Source organism: Urocitellus parryii, chromosome 8 (genome assembly GCF_045843805.1).
Source record: "Urocitellus parryii isolate mUroPar1 chromosome 8, mUroPar1.hap1, whole genome shotgun sequence".
In the NCBI taxonomy this organism is placed as follows: domain Eukaryota; kingdom Metazoa; phylum Chordata; class Mammalia; order Rodentia; family Sciuridae; genus Urocitellus; species Urocitellus parryii.
The window spans coordinates 15,892,079-15,905,237 of NC_135538.1; the positions used below are offsets into that span (position 1 = coordinate 15,892,079).

Consider the following 13,159-nt stretch of genomic DNA (forward strand, 5'->3'; position numbering starts at 1 on the left):
ACTTCACTCCCATCTGTTATCTGTTTCCACAGCAAGTGAGATGAGTATTCAGATTTCCTTCTTTCTTTTTAAATACATATTTCTACTGCTGAGGGACTGAGACTAAATCTCTTGCTTAGTCACACATTGGTTAGTGACACAGCAGGGTCTAAGATCATGGACCATCTTAGACTCTTCCATAAGCCACCCAATCATGTTTTCTCTGAATTTTCTAATTGGCCAAGAACTTGAAGATGGAAGGCGTATAAAGCCAAATTACATTCACAAGTCAGGTTTTCTCTTTGTGTGTGTGTGTGTGTGTGTGTGTGTGTTTTGGATGTCGAATGAGGTTGTTAAGCAAGGATCTGGTCTGCAAATGTTTAAAGAGCATGAGTGAGCATTTGTTTTACTCTTAAGGACCAAGAAATTTATTTCAAAGCCCTCTGCAAGAGAGAAATTTTTTTTTGAAGTTCTTGATTCTTGCTGGGGAAAAAAAAATCATGATTTTTTACTCCATAATATAGCTGGATTTCTTTTAAAAGAAACAAGGACACTAGCTTGAAATAAGTTTCTCCTTTGCAAGTTTTGACTCAAATGGATTCTTCTAACCAATGTCCCAGCTCACCCTGTGCTTTCCCGCACTCTTGTCACTCAGCAGAGAACCAACAGGTGCATGCAGGTGAGATTCAGAGACTTACACACCTTGTCCATCTTGTCCCCACATCTTACAGGCTTTCACTGAGTCTCAAAGAACAAAGCTATGAAGTCACATCCAAATTTGATAATGAGTATTAAGAAGATGACAATGAAACATAATGATTTTTACATTTGTATGTGCCAAGAGAAACAAACACAGCTCCTTTGTGCCAATCAACTAGTATACTGTGGATCTGCAAATTAACACTCTATGACTAGAAATTTACTTTAAACATGAAACATGATCCCATCATTTACTAATCACTGAGCAAGTCTATTGTCAACTGCTTTGGGAAAGCAGGCTTCCTTTGATAGCTATTGGCAACCAAGTATATTGATAAAGTTGTGTTTAAGTATTTTCTTCTATGGAATTACTTAATTTAGTATATATGCATCTGCTCAATTTTTGGAATTTTCATATATGCCCAAATTGGGATGTCCAGTTCTCTTAATGTTCATGTCAGTGACAGTTATAGCTCATTGGAATTTCTAATTTCCTTTTATTTTCTCTTGTCTCTCATTGCACCCCCCCCCCACCTCAGTCCCCCACCAGTGCTGAGAATCAAGCCCAAGGCTAAGCAAGCGTTGTGGCACAGTGTTCCCACCCACTAGTCCAGAAATTCTAATTTTCTAAACCTGCAGTGCTGAGATCAAGATGGAGAGCAACAGTTAATGGAAACTTTTGTTATCTATGAGAGGCTTTATTTGCCTAGATTTCCATTATTTTATAACCCTCAGGCAGTTTATTTTGTTATAAATGCTCATTTGCACAAGATCTTTATTTTTTCCCTTAGAATATGTTAACTGGGAAAAAAGAGTATGTAACAGAATACAAACCCTTGTCATATAAACAAATATTGAGAGATGATTTAAGAACCCTGTATAGAATTTTATGTTCATGAGCTCCTTTTCTGGGAAGTTGCTTATCTTTGAGAATTAAAACTGGTTCAATTGAACAATGTCATATGTCATATAATATCAACTAATATTGACTGCTGCCACTGTATCTGTACTGACACAAGCTTAGTTCATTTCTTGGGGGTACTTTCAAGTAAGTACTCTGAAAGCCTAGAATCTTGAAAGGCTGGAATCATGGGCACTAATCATTCATCAAACACTGGAATGCTGGGCACACCTTCTACTGCATAAGCAGCCCCAGCAAAAGTAAAGATTTTCAATTTGGTTATGTGTTTTTGTTTTATCTAAACGTTATAACAACAATCCTCCTGAGGATAACAAAACTACACAATTGCCCTCCCAAGGCGTGCACAACCAGGTAGCTGAAGATTGAATTAAACAATCTTTTCTCACTTGTTTTTCATGGAAGACAAATGTTCTACCACTTCCACTGCCAGGCCTCTACACTCAGACATTTCCTTCCACCCCCTGAAAAACCTCTCTAGTCACCATAGCTTCCTCCATCTAATTCTTTGACTGAAGTGCCCTCTAGTGTTCATCTTGCTTTTAGCAAAATCACGGGCCTCTGATTCAAATGCCTCAATGGAAGTTTTATCATGTTACTCTCAGGCAACATCTACAGATAAATTAAAATTTTGGGACTTCACAAAAAGTGATAATAATACAGCTGAATATACCTTATCTTTTTTTAAAAAAAAATTTTTTAATGTGGTGTTGAGGATTGAACCAGTGCCTCAACACATGCTAGGCACACTCTACACTGAACTACAACCACAGCCCCAAGAATATACCTTATCTTAAATGCTTGGTACCAGAAGCATTTCAGATTTAAGATTTGTTTCAATTTCTTATATAAAATGAGATCTTAGGGCTTGGACCCAAGTCTAAACAAAAAATTCATGTATGTTTGTTTCACATACACTTATATACATGGCCTAAGGATAATTTTATTAAATATCTTTAATGAGTCTTTATAGTGGTGCAACCCATCATGGGAGGCCAGGTGTGGAATTCTCCATTTGTGGCATCAGGTCAGTGCTCAGGCACTCCTCCTGCTGACAATACAATGCTGAATAAGTAACTTCTTCCAGTTCTCACTTTCTCCATGAAAGGATTTGGAGATTGTTGGCTCAGACATTCATGCTATAGATTGTTGAGGACAATTTCTTATCTGAAAGACCAAGACATTATGACCTAAAGAAAATTAAGTGACTTGTCAATATGATATCAGTTCATTTTACCACCTTGATCTTCTGCTACTCATAACAAAAAGAACTGCAGTTTATTTCATGGAATCATGAGCTAGGCACTATACTTAGACGACTGCATGTATTACTATAATTGAGCCTAACAACATTATTTTAAGGTAGACTATCTTTCCACCTACTTTAGAGATAGGGAAATAAAATATCTGGGAGAGAGTTTGAGGAAACATAGGTACCCACATCACACACAAATACAGATTTGGACACAAGGCTGAATCTGAAACTCATGCTTCAAATCATTACTGATCTTGCTGCCTTGATGGTAACTGAGTATGGAGATATACAGGTAAAGGTGTATGGATATACTGTACCTAGGTATATATCAAAAATCAATATGCAATATATAGCATTGTTTTTACAGGTTTTCAAACTGTAACTAAATTGCATTTCAACTGCACGGTGGACAGGGGGAACAGGAGCAGGACACCCATTGTTTCTTCTTTCTTCTTACCTTCTATACCACAGAAATCACAAAAGCTAAATGCTACATTTCCCAGACTCCTTTGCAACCTAACTCATGGAGGTGCTTTAGATTTTGTCAGTGAAATGAGGCAGAACTGGAGCAGAGGCCAGGCATCTGTTGCTCCTGCTGCCACACTAGTTGTGAAGACATGTGGTTTCCTTGCTGTACCATTAACAGAGGTCCTGGGCTGTGGTCACTGGAAGGGCTGAGGGCAGGGCCTATGGCATCCATTCTTAGAGTACAGACTTTTATAAGCACAGTGCGTTTCCACTGCCAGCAATGTCACTGTGGCTATTGTAGTAATTTAAGGACTATGGTGGTTTCCTAGCCTAACTTGATGGGCTAGTTGTGATAGGGTGATATGCCCTCCCCCCCAGTGACTCATGCAGGTTTGGATAGCTTCCTGGGGCAAAGCAAGAAGATATTGAAGTCCAGGCCCTACCAAAAGCAGGGACCCTGATAAATTCCCTGCCCTTTGGGGAGTGATCCCGAAGGACTGGACCCTCAGAGGAAGGGTGACCTGGAGGAAACCAGTTTTGAGACCCACTGCAGTCCAGCCTCAAGGCTTCTGCATAGCCCAAAATATATTAATCCTGAAATGGAAATAAGCAATTCTGGATTTGTCGCTTCCAAGTGTGATGCAAGCAAATTGGAGTGATTTTGGAGGAAGGAAGTATCATAAATTTCAAATTTTTGAATGGCAACTTTTAAAACAGCATATCCCACATGTTGACTATGATAATCAGGCAGATATGACAAAGAGAGTGAGAAACAGCAGAACCTACAATAGAAACAGAAAATAATCAGAAGTTATAGATCGGAATTTTAACAGAAGTCTAGTGCGTGTCACAATTTTAATCTAAAACTTTTCAGTAACAACATTAAAAAGGTAAAAATAACTTGTAAATATTTTCCTTTAACTCAATGTATTTCAATTGATATTTTTGCTTAATCCTGATGATTTCAATACGTACTCACCACAGGCCCCATCTCCACTTCTTTGCCTCTCACAGCCCAAGCCATCCTCTTCCCACCAAGGGCTGCCAACAAATGATGAATCCAGGATCTGTGAAAAAAATAGGCATCACTTATAGTGCACTTGGACTCAGCCATGGAACACTAATGACAGTGACACTACATGTTATAACCAGGAAGATGCATCTTTTAGAGACCAAAACAATGGTAATAAAGAATAAGAAAAAAAATAAGAAAGGGAAAAGGTAGAGTTCAAATAGTCCTTGGTAAGAACGTTCTACAAGCTAAAATCACAAAAGGCAAGCATATTCCTTTGAGATAAGGATTACAGATATAAAGAGATAAGAAATATTATGACAGTAACAAAAATGGATAGCATCCTTTGAAAGGAGCAATTTTTTAATAATGTGGAAGAAAAAAAAAGAAAATGTCTATGGATAAAAAATCAGAAAACAAGGAAAATAAAAGTTACTATCAGGTTTTTTCAAGGTGAAATTCAATATTTGGCACATGTCTTACAAAGCAAAATACTCTCATGAGAAATGCTTGTTGTTGGCTTCTCATTTTATGTTCAAACACTTTTTTTAGATAAATAAATATTAATTCACTCTATTTTTAATTCTCATTCAGTAGTGCCGAGTCAGAGCTTCAATGCTGTCCATCATTGTTGCTGGTGTTGCTTGTTTTTCAGTTTGTTGGGGAGGAGGGACCTTAGACAAAACACTTTGCAAAAGGAGATCTGAAATACACCACAGTGAATCTGTGCAACCACAAGACTGGGATCCTAATTAGAGTAAGATGTACTCCATGTCTGTATAAATATGCCAAACCACACTCTATTGTCATGCATAACTAAAAAGAACAAATGAAGTAAAATAAATAAATAAGAAGAAGATTTTAAGTTTATTTCTAGTGGGAACATTCCCTGTCCACTGTTGCTAGGTCATGAAATATTCTCCAGCCAGAGCTGGAAGTGACTTATGCAGTTTCTAGGCAGAGAAACACTCACATGGCAGTAACCATCCAGGCGTCCCAGGAGGTGGCTCCAGTAATAAGTATTTGCTTGCTCTTTTGTACCCTTAAAGGTTCAATTCTCCTGACTTTTTATGTTTTCCTGCTGCCATTCTATATGTAAAATCCAAATTTTATGATTTCTTTTCAAAGGCAAAAAGTTACTATACTTCACACAGTCTAAGTCTGATCTTTAGAAATATTTACATCTATTTAAAATTTATTCATTAAACTTCTTAGCCATAAAATCTCATAATACCTGTGTTAGAGCCTATGGTTAACGTGTGCTTCCAATGCCTGAAAGAAACTGTATGTCTTATTAAAATACTTATCATAATTACAATACATCTAGGATAACATGGAATAGTTTTATAAAATCTAGAAAATCCTGGAAGTGAAAGTCAACTGTAGTTCCAGCATTCATTTTGTCTAAAGCTAAAGTGTTTTTACTGAAAAAAAAATAGATTTTTTTCCCCTCTGCAAACCTGAAGATAGTGCCACATGGAAATGTGATTTTCAGAATTTACAGGTTGGTAAGGTGACTCATGGCAGAAGTCATATCATTCATTTATATCTGTAGCCTGGGAATATGCCTCATAAATTGAAAAAATCTCTACATATCTCTAACATATTCCCAAAGAAAAGGAATTTTAAATTCAAAAATGAGTGTTGTCTTAACTTTAAGAGGCCTCTCTCTGGTCCATACATGAATTTGATTTTTATAAAAGAGAAGGAAAGATAAGTCACTTTAAATTCAAAAAGGAGTGTTGTCTTAAGTATCTCAATGAATTTGATTTTTATTAAAAAAAAAGGAAAGATGAGACTAGTAGCAGCTGAATAAAACAAAAACAATAATTTTGTAGAATAAAATAGACACTTGTATTGCTGTGTGTATGTACATGGCTGTTTAACCAATGTGATTCTGCAACCTGTACACTTGGAAAAATGAGAAATTTTACCCCATGTGATTCAAATGTATGATATGTCAAGATCATTGTGTTGTCATGAGCAAAACAACAGCAAATATAGCAGAAGGTAAGAAATAATTAAAATCAGAGCGGAAATCAATGAAATGGAAACAAAAGAAACTATTGAAAAAATTGACAAAACTAAAAGTTGATTCTTTGAAAAAATAAATAAGATTGAGAGACTCTTAGCCATGCTAACAAAGAGAAGAAGAGAGAGAACTCAAATTACTAACATACGGGATGAAAAAGGCAATATCACAACAGATGCTACAGAAATACAGAAGACAATTAGAAATTATTTTGAAAACCTATATTCCAATAAAATATAAGATAGGGAAGACATCAATAAATTTCTTAAGTCATATGATTTGCCCAGACTGAGTCAGGAGGATACACACAATTTGAACCGACCAATATCAATGGATGAAATAGAAGAAGCAATCAAAAGACTACCAACCAAGAAAAGCCCAGGACCGGATGGGTATACAGCAGAGTTTTACAAAACCTTTAAAGAAGAATTAATACCAATACTTTTCAAGTTATTACAGGAAATAGAAAAAGAGGGAGCTCTTCCAAATTTATTCTATGAGGCCAACATCACCCTGATTCCAAAACCAGACAAAGACACCTCAAAGAAAGAAAACTACAGGCCAATATCTCTGATGAACCTAGATGCAAAAATCCTCAATAAAATTCTGGTGAATCGGATGCAAAGGCACATCAAAAAAATTGTGCACCATGATCAAGTAGGATTCATCCCTGGGATGCAAGGATGGTTCAATATACGGAAATCAATAAATGTTATGCACCACATCAATAGACTTAAAGATAAGAACCATATTATCATCTCGATAGACGCAGAAAAAGCATTCAACAAAGTACAGCATCCCTTTATGTTCAAAACATTAGAAAAACTAGAGATAACAGGAACTTACCTCAACATTGTAAAAGCTATCTATGATAAGCCTCAGGCTAGCATCATTCTGAATGGAGAAAAATTGAAGGCATTCCCTCTAAAATCTGGAACAAGACAGGGATGACCTCTATCACCACTTCTATTCAATATAGTTCTTGAAACACTGGCCAGAACAATTAGACAGATAAAAGAAATTAAAGGCATAAAAATAGGAAAAGAAGAACTTAAATTATCACTATTGGCGGTCGACATGATTCTATACCTAGAAGACCCAAAAGGGTCTACAAAGAAACTACTAGAACTAATTAATGAATTCAGCAAAGTGGCAGGATATAAAATCAACATGCATAAATCAAAGGCATTCCTGTATATCAGCGACAAAACTTCTGAATTTGAAATGAGGAAAAACACCCCATTCACGATATCCTCAAAAAAAATAAAATACTTGGGAATCAACCTAACAAAAGAGGTGAAAGATTTATTCAATGAAAACTACAGAACCCTAAAGAGAGAAGTAGAAGAAGATCTTAGAAGTTGGAAAAATATACCCTGCTCATGGATAGGCAGAACTAACATCATCAAAATGGCGATATTACCAAAAGTTCTCTATAGGTTTAATACGATGCCAATCAAAATCCCAATGGCATTTCTTGTAGAAATAGATAAAGCAATCATGAAATTCATATGGAAAAATAAAAGACCCAGAATAGCAAAAGCAACTCTAAGCAGGAAGTGTGAATCAGGCGGCATAGCGATACCAGATTTCAAACTATACTACAGAGCAATAGTAACAAAAACAGCATGGTACTGGTACCAAAACAGGCGTGTGGACCAATGGTACAGAATAGAGGACACAGAGACTAATCCACAAAGTTACAACTATCTTATATTTGATAAAGGGGCTAAAAGCATGCAATGGAGGAAGGATAGCATCTTCAACAAATGGTGCTGGGAAAACTGGAAATCCATATGCAACAAAATGAAACTGAATCCCCTTCTCTTGCCATGCACAAAAGTTAACTTAAAATGGATCAAGGAGCTTGATATCAAATCAGAGACTCTGCGTCTGATAGAAGAAAAAGTTGGCTCTGATCTACATATTGTGGGATCAGGCTCCAAATTCCTTAATAGGACACCCATAGCACAAGAGTTAATCACAAGAATCAACAAATGGGACTTACTAAAAACTAAAAAGTTTTTTCTCAGCAAGAGAAACAATAAGAGAGGTAAATAGGAAGCCTACATCATGGGAACAAATTTTTACTCCTCACACTTCAGATACAGCCCTAATATCCAGAGTATACAAAGAACTCAAAAAATTAAACCATAAGACAACAAACAACCCAATCAACAAATGGGCCAAGGACCTGAGCAGACACTTCTCAGAGGAGGACATAGAATCAATTAACAAGTACATGAAAAAATGCTCACCATCTCTAGCAGTCAGAGAAATACAAATCAAAACCACCCTAAGATATCATCTCACTCCAGTAAGATTGGCAGCCATTATGAAGTCAAACAACAACAAGTGCTGGCAAGGATGTGGGGAAAAGGGTACACTTGAACATTGCTGGTGGGACTGCAAGTTGGTGCGGCCAATTTGGAAAGCAGTATGGAGATTCCTGGGAAAGCTGGGAATGGAACCACCATTTGACCCAGCTATTGCCCTTCTCGGACTATTCCCTGAAGACCTTAAAAGAGCGTACTATAGGGATACTGCTACATCGATGTTCATAGCAGCACAATTCACAATTGCTAGACTGTGGAACCAACCTAGATGCCCTTCAATAGATGAATGGATAAAAAAATGTGGCATTTATACATAATGGAGTATTACTCTATGTTGAGAGCCACAGCCAAAGGGGCCCCAGCAAACTTCCAGCTGCCAGCTGATGATTGGCTCACAGTGGCCCCAGCAACATCTAGCTGATTGGCTCCTCTGAGGTGATGTTCATTGGGCTGTTTCCCTGCCCTTTCAGACCACGGAGCTACTCATTGGGGGACTTCTTTGGCTCTGCCCACGCGACCCAGCCAATCAGCCTCAAGAGCAGGAGGATTGTGGGAGGTTGGGGGGAGTGAGAGGCTTGTGGAAGCCGGTGGTGGCAGTTGGGCTCTGAGGGTTTTTTCCTGAGGAGCTGTTTTGCTTGGCGTTTGTAGTTCTAAAAATAAAGTTAGTTTCTTTTGACAAGTGGCTCCTGAATTGTGCCCAGCCAGACTGCGGCAACTCTACACTAAAAAATGACAAAATCATGGAATTTGCAGGGAAATGGATGGCTCTAGATCAGATTATGCTAAGTGAAGCTAGCCAATCCCTAAAAAACAAATGCCAAATGTCATCTTTGATATAAGGAGAGCAACTAAGAACAGAATAGGGAGGAAGAGCATGAGAAGAAGATCACCATTAAACAGGGTCGAGAGGGGGGAGGGAAAGAGAGAGAGAAGGAAAACTGCATGGTAAAGGAAGGAGACCTCATTGTTATACAAAATTACATATAAGAGGAAGTGAGGGGAAAGGGGAAAAAATCAAGAGAGAGAAATGAATTACAGTAGATGGGGTAGAGAGAGAAGATGGGAGGAGAGGGGAGGGGAGGGGAGGGGGATAGTAGAGGATGGGAAGGGCAGCAGAATACAACAGACAATAGTATGGCAGTATGTAAAAAAGTGGATGTGGAACCGATGTGAATCTGCAACATGTATATGGGGTAAAAATGGGAGCTCATAATCTGCTTGAATCAAATGTATGAAATATGATATGTCAGGAGCTTTGTAATGTTTTGAACAACTAATAATAAAAAAATAAAATAAAGATCCAAGTTGGCAATAGAGGAAGGGGATGGAGAGAGGGAGGGGGGAAGGACATAGGGAAGAAGATCTATCAAATCATGCTATGTCCATGTATGGGCAGACCACAATTGATCCCGCTTATATAATATTTTAATTAAAATAATAACAATAACATTAAGAAGATTAGTTGAGTAGAGCAAGTGGGTCAGGAAAAGGAGCAGAGGAGGGATAGAGAAAGGTCTGGGGAAGTAGATTGATCAAATAACGTTTTGTGCATGTATTAATGTGTCATAGTGAATTGCACTATTATGTATAATTATGTATAATGCACCAATACTTTTTTTAAAAGATCCAAGTTGAAAGTACTTTTTTGTAGAAAGCACCCCAACTATAAGGCGGTGGGGAAAGAAGACAAGAGAGCCAAGGAAGATGAGTAACCGAGTAATGTGTTAAAGATTATGACTGTGGAAAAACAAAGGGGAGGAAGGAAAAACTGAAAACAGAAAGTAAGAAGTATACTTATAAATAACCCAGATACATAATTCAGAGCAAGTCTCAGAGCAATAGGGCTGGAGGTAGCACACAGAAGAGATGTGAAAATATGCCAGATAAGGCAAAGCAAAATTAATGACAAATGCAAATAAACATTAGTGTTTGTCAAAAGTGAAGAGTAACTAACACGTCAAGAAAAACAGAATGTGTAACTCATGAACCAGCAGAAGAAAATTCAGTCTAGTAGCCAGGACACAAAAACAGGGAGAAATAAATTTTCAAAATGCACAATAAATGGAAAATATGATGACAAAGTCCAAATATTTAAGAGAAAGTCCAAATATGCAACCCACCTAAATCACTAACCTCAGCAATGAAAGACCTGAAATGCTCAGGTTGAATTCTTGAAAACTCTAACAATGTGCATTGTTTTACAAGATACCCTGAACAGGAAAAGAAAAAATTAAAAATTTTAAAAGTAGTGTATCAGTCAAGACAGGCCAGGTTTGACTGGAGAAGTAAACACCAAAATTTCAGAGGCTGAAAACATTTATTGTACACTTAAAAATGGTTATAATGATAAATTTTGTTATATTTTTATCACAAATCTTTTAAATTATTTTAAAAGAATGTTTATTCATGCTATGTGTCCAACTTGGGGTGGCAAGAAGGCTCTGCACATTAAAATAAAGGACAACAATTAGAAACTTGTTTCTTAAAATCATAACTGCTGATTTTGAAATTACTGAGGTTTGGCACATTTCACTCCCAGTTAAGCTACTGTCCTCCCAGTCTTCCACTGGCTGCTAATTCATAAGGCCCAGCAATGCTGGGTGGTCCATACCTGTAATCCCAGCAGCTTGGGAGACTGAGGCAGGAGGATCGCAAGTTCAAAACCAGCCTCAGCAACTTAGCAAAGCACTAACAACTCAGCAAGACCCCATCTTTAAATAAACTATAAAAGGGGGGTGCTGGGGATGTGGCACACTGGTTAAGTACCCCTGGGTTCAATACCTGCTATGTATAAATAAATAAATAAGTAAATAAGGCTCAGCAGCACCTCTTTGTTTAAGAGTTAAGGTCCTTGGGCTGGGGCTGTAGCTCAATGGCAGACTGCTTGCCCAGCACTCTGGAGGCTCTGGATTTAACCACAAGCTCTTCCTAAAAAAGAGTTGTTCACATGCTGCTGGCACAATCCATGTCCCCCTCGTCCCCCCACCACCTCAATATTATATATTTCTGTGTTTAAACAGGAGATTCAAACCACAATTGAAAGTATAATTGTTGGAACTGCTGATTCTTGGAATCATAAAGGCTAAAATGCAAGACAAAGGAAGGTGGACAAATGTGTGAGGAAGGTGTTCATGTGAGAGATGCATGAGGAGTGTTTGTGTTTATGTTAAAGCAGAGAATCCACTTAGCTGCCCACACCTGTTCTCACTGGTTGGCACAAGGGGCATGTAAAATATGAGGGACAGGTAAATACCATAAGGTGGGGTCTGGAAGACTTGGAAACCCATGGGTGACAAGGGTGTGTCAGGAATAGAAGGCAGTGGCTTTGGGCCAGACCATGCTTCAGGAATAGAGGGGAAATGGGAGAGCACGGGAGGATGGGCTGTGTTTCTGGAAGGTCTCAAGGGAGGATCACGGGAACAAAAACAAACTGGAAAAAGAAAATTCAGAGCTGACAGGGACCAAAGGACAGAAAACGAGTTGGCGGCATATCTGAGGTGACTTCAGCTCTCCTCACTCTGAGTGTGCATGTTTGAGCGAGTGTGTCAGGCATGCACCCTGTGGACCTGCATGCACCACTGAGGCGCAGAGAGCTTGTTTCTCTCATAGATTTTCTCCCAGGCTCACAACTGCCCTGGGATCTCCCAGACCCCCTCCCTGCCCTGTTTCACCACCACCATCTCTTCCTTCCCAATACCCCATGGTTGAGTGTCCCTTGTCTACCCACCAGCCCAGCTGTCCTGCCTCCAGGCTCTCTATCTGGAACATTCCTCTACCTGGAGTACCTGCTTCCCCAGCCAAGAGCCAGTCATCCTTCATGGGTGGACACAAATATCACCTGCTATTATCTCTTCCTCATCCTCCCAGGATAAATAAACAATTCTCTCCTGTGTTCTCTAGTCCTTGAGTTCACATAAGAGTACCTCACATTGTGATGATTGTTTATACATTTCAAGGAATGAGGCCTTTGAGAATACATATATTCCTTTATAGCTTTTGTTTAATCATTTTTTTTTAAAAAGGACCTACTGGGAAAGTGTGACCCTCTGGTTATGTGATAAATCGTATTTCCATGGATGCAGGAGCTAAGAGAGGGTTCTTCTTATGTTTGAGGGTCCCTTTCCCATACAATCATCTGGGACAATAATACCTCAATCCACAGCTGCATCTGCAGTTCATCACTATGGTCACTGCAGTCGTCCTCAAAGGTGTACCCTGGCAGTGTCCCTGTCTCAGTCATCATGAGGCCAGCAGGTCATGGGCAGAAGTGAGAGGGAAGTAAGAGCCAGTGGCTTCTGGCAGCTGTGGAGAACAACCTGGGCTGAGACCGGGGAGAGAATCTGAATCCCACTCTGACCCCACCCACTGAGTCTTCTCCCCATTAAATGGACACATGAACAAGATGTCCTACCCTCCACAGCCACCAGTGGGGAGGATAGGCTCCTATTGACCTGAAATG

General features: G+C 38.7%; 1 long non-coding RNA gene across 10 annotated transcripts in view; it reads right to left on the bottom strand.

Moving 5' to 3' along the window:
* LOC113190576 (uncharacterized) overlaps positions 1-13,159 on the bottom strand; it is a 186,458-nt gene that overhangs the window by 50,405 nt on the left and 122,894 nt on the right. For 5 of the 10 annotated variants that reach the window (XR_013344188.1, XR_013344182.1, XR_013344184.1 and 2 more), the window contains exon 4: positions 4,300-4,387. This is a non-coding gene — a long non-coding RNA (uncharacterized LOC113190576). Of the gene's footprint in view, positions 1-1,325; positions 4,103-4,299; positions 4,388-13,159 lie in introns of those variants that run through there. The other 5 variants (XR_013344191.1, XR_013344187.1, XR_013344183.1 and 2 more) reach the window with 2 other exon arrangements.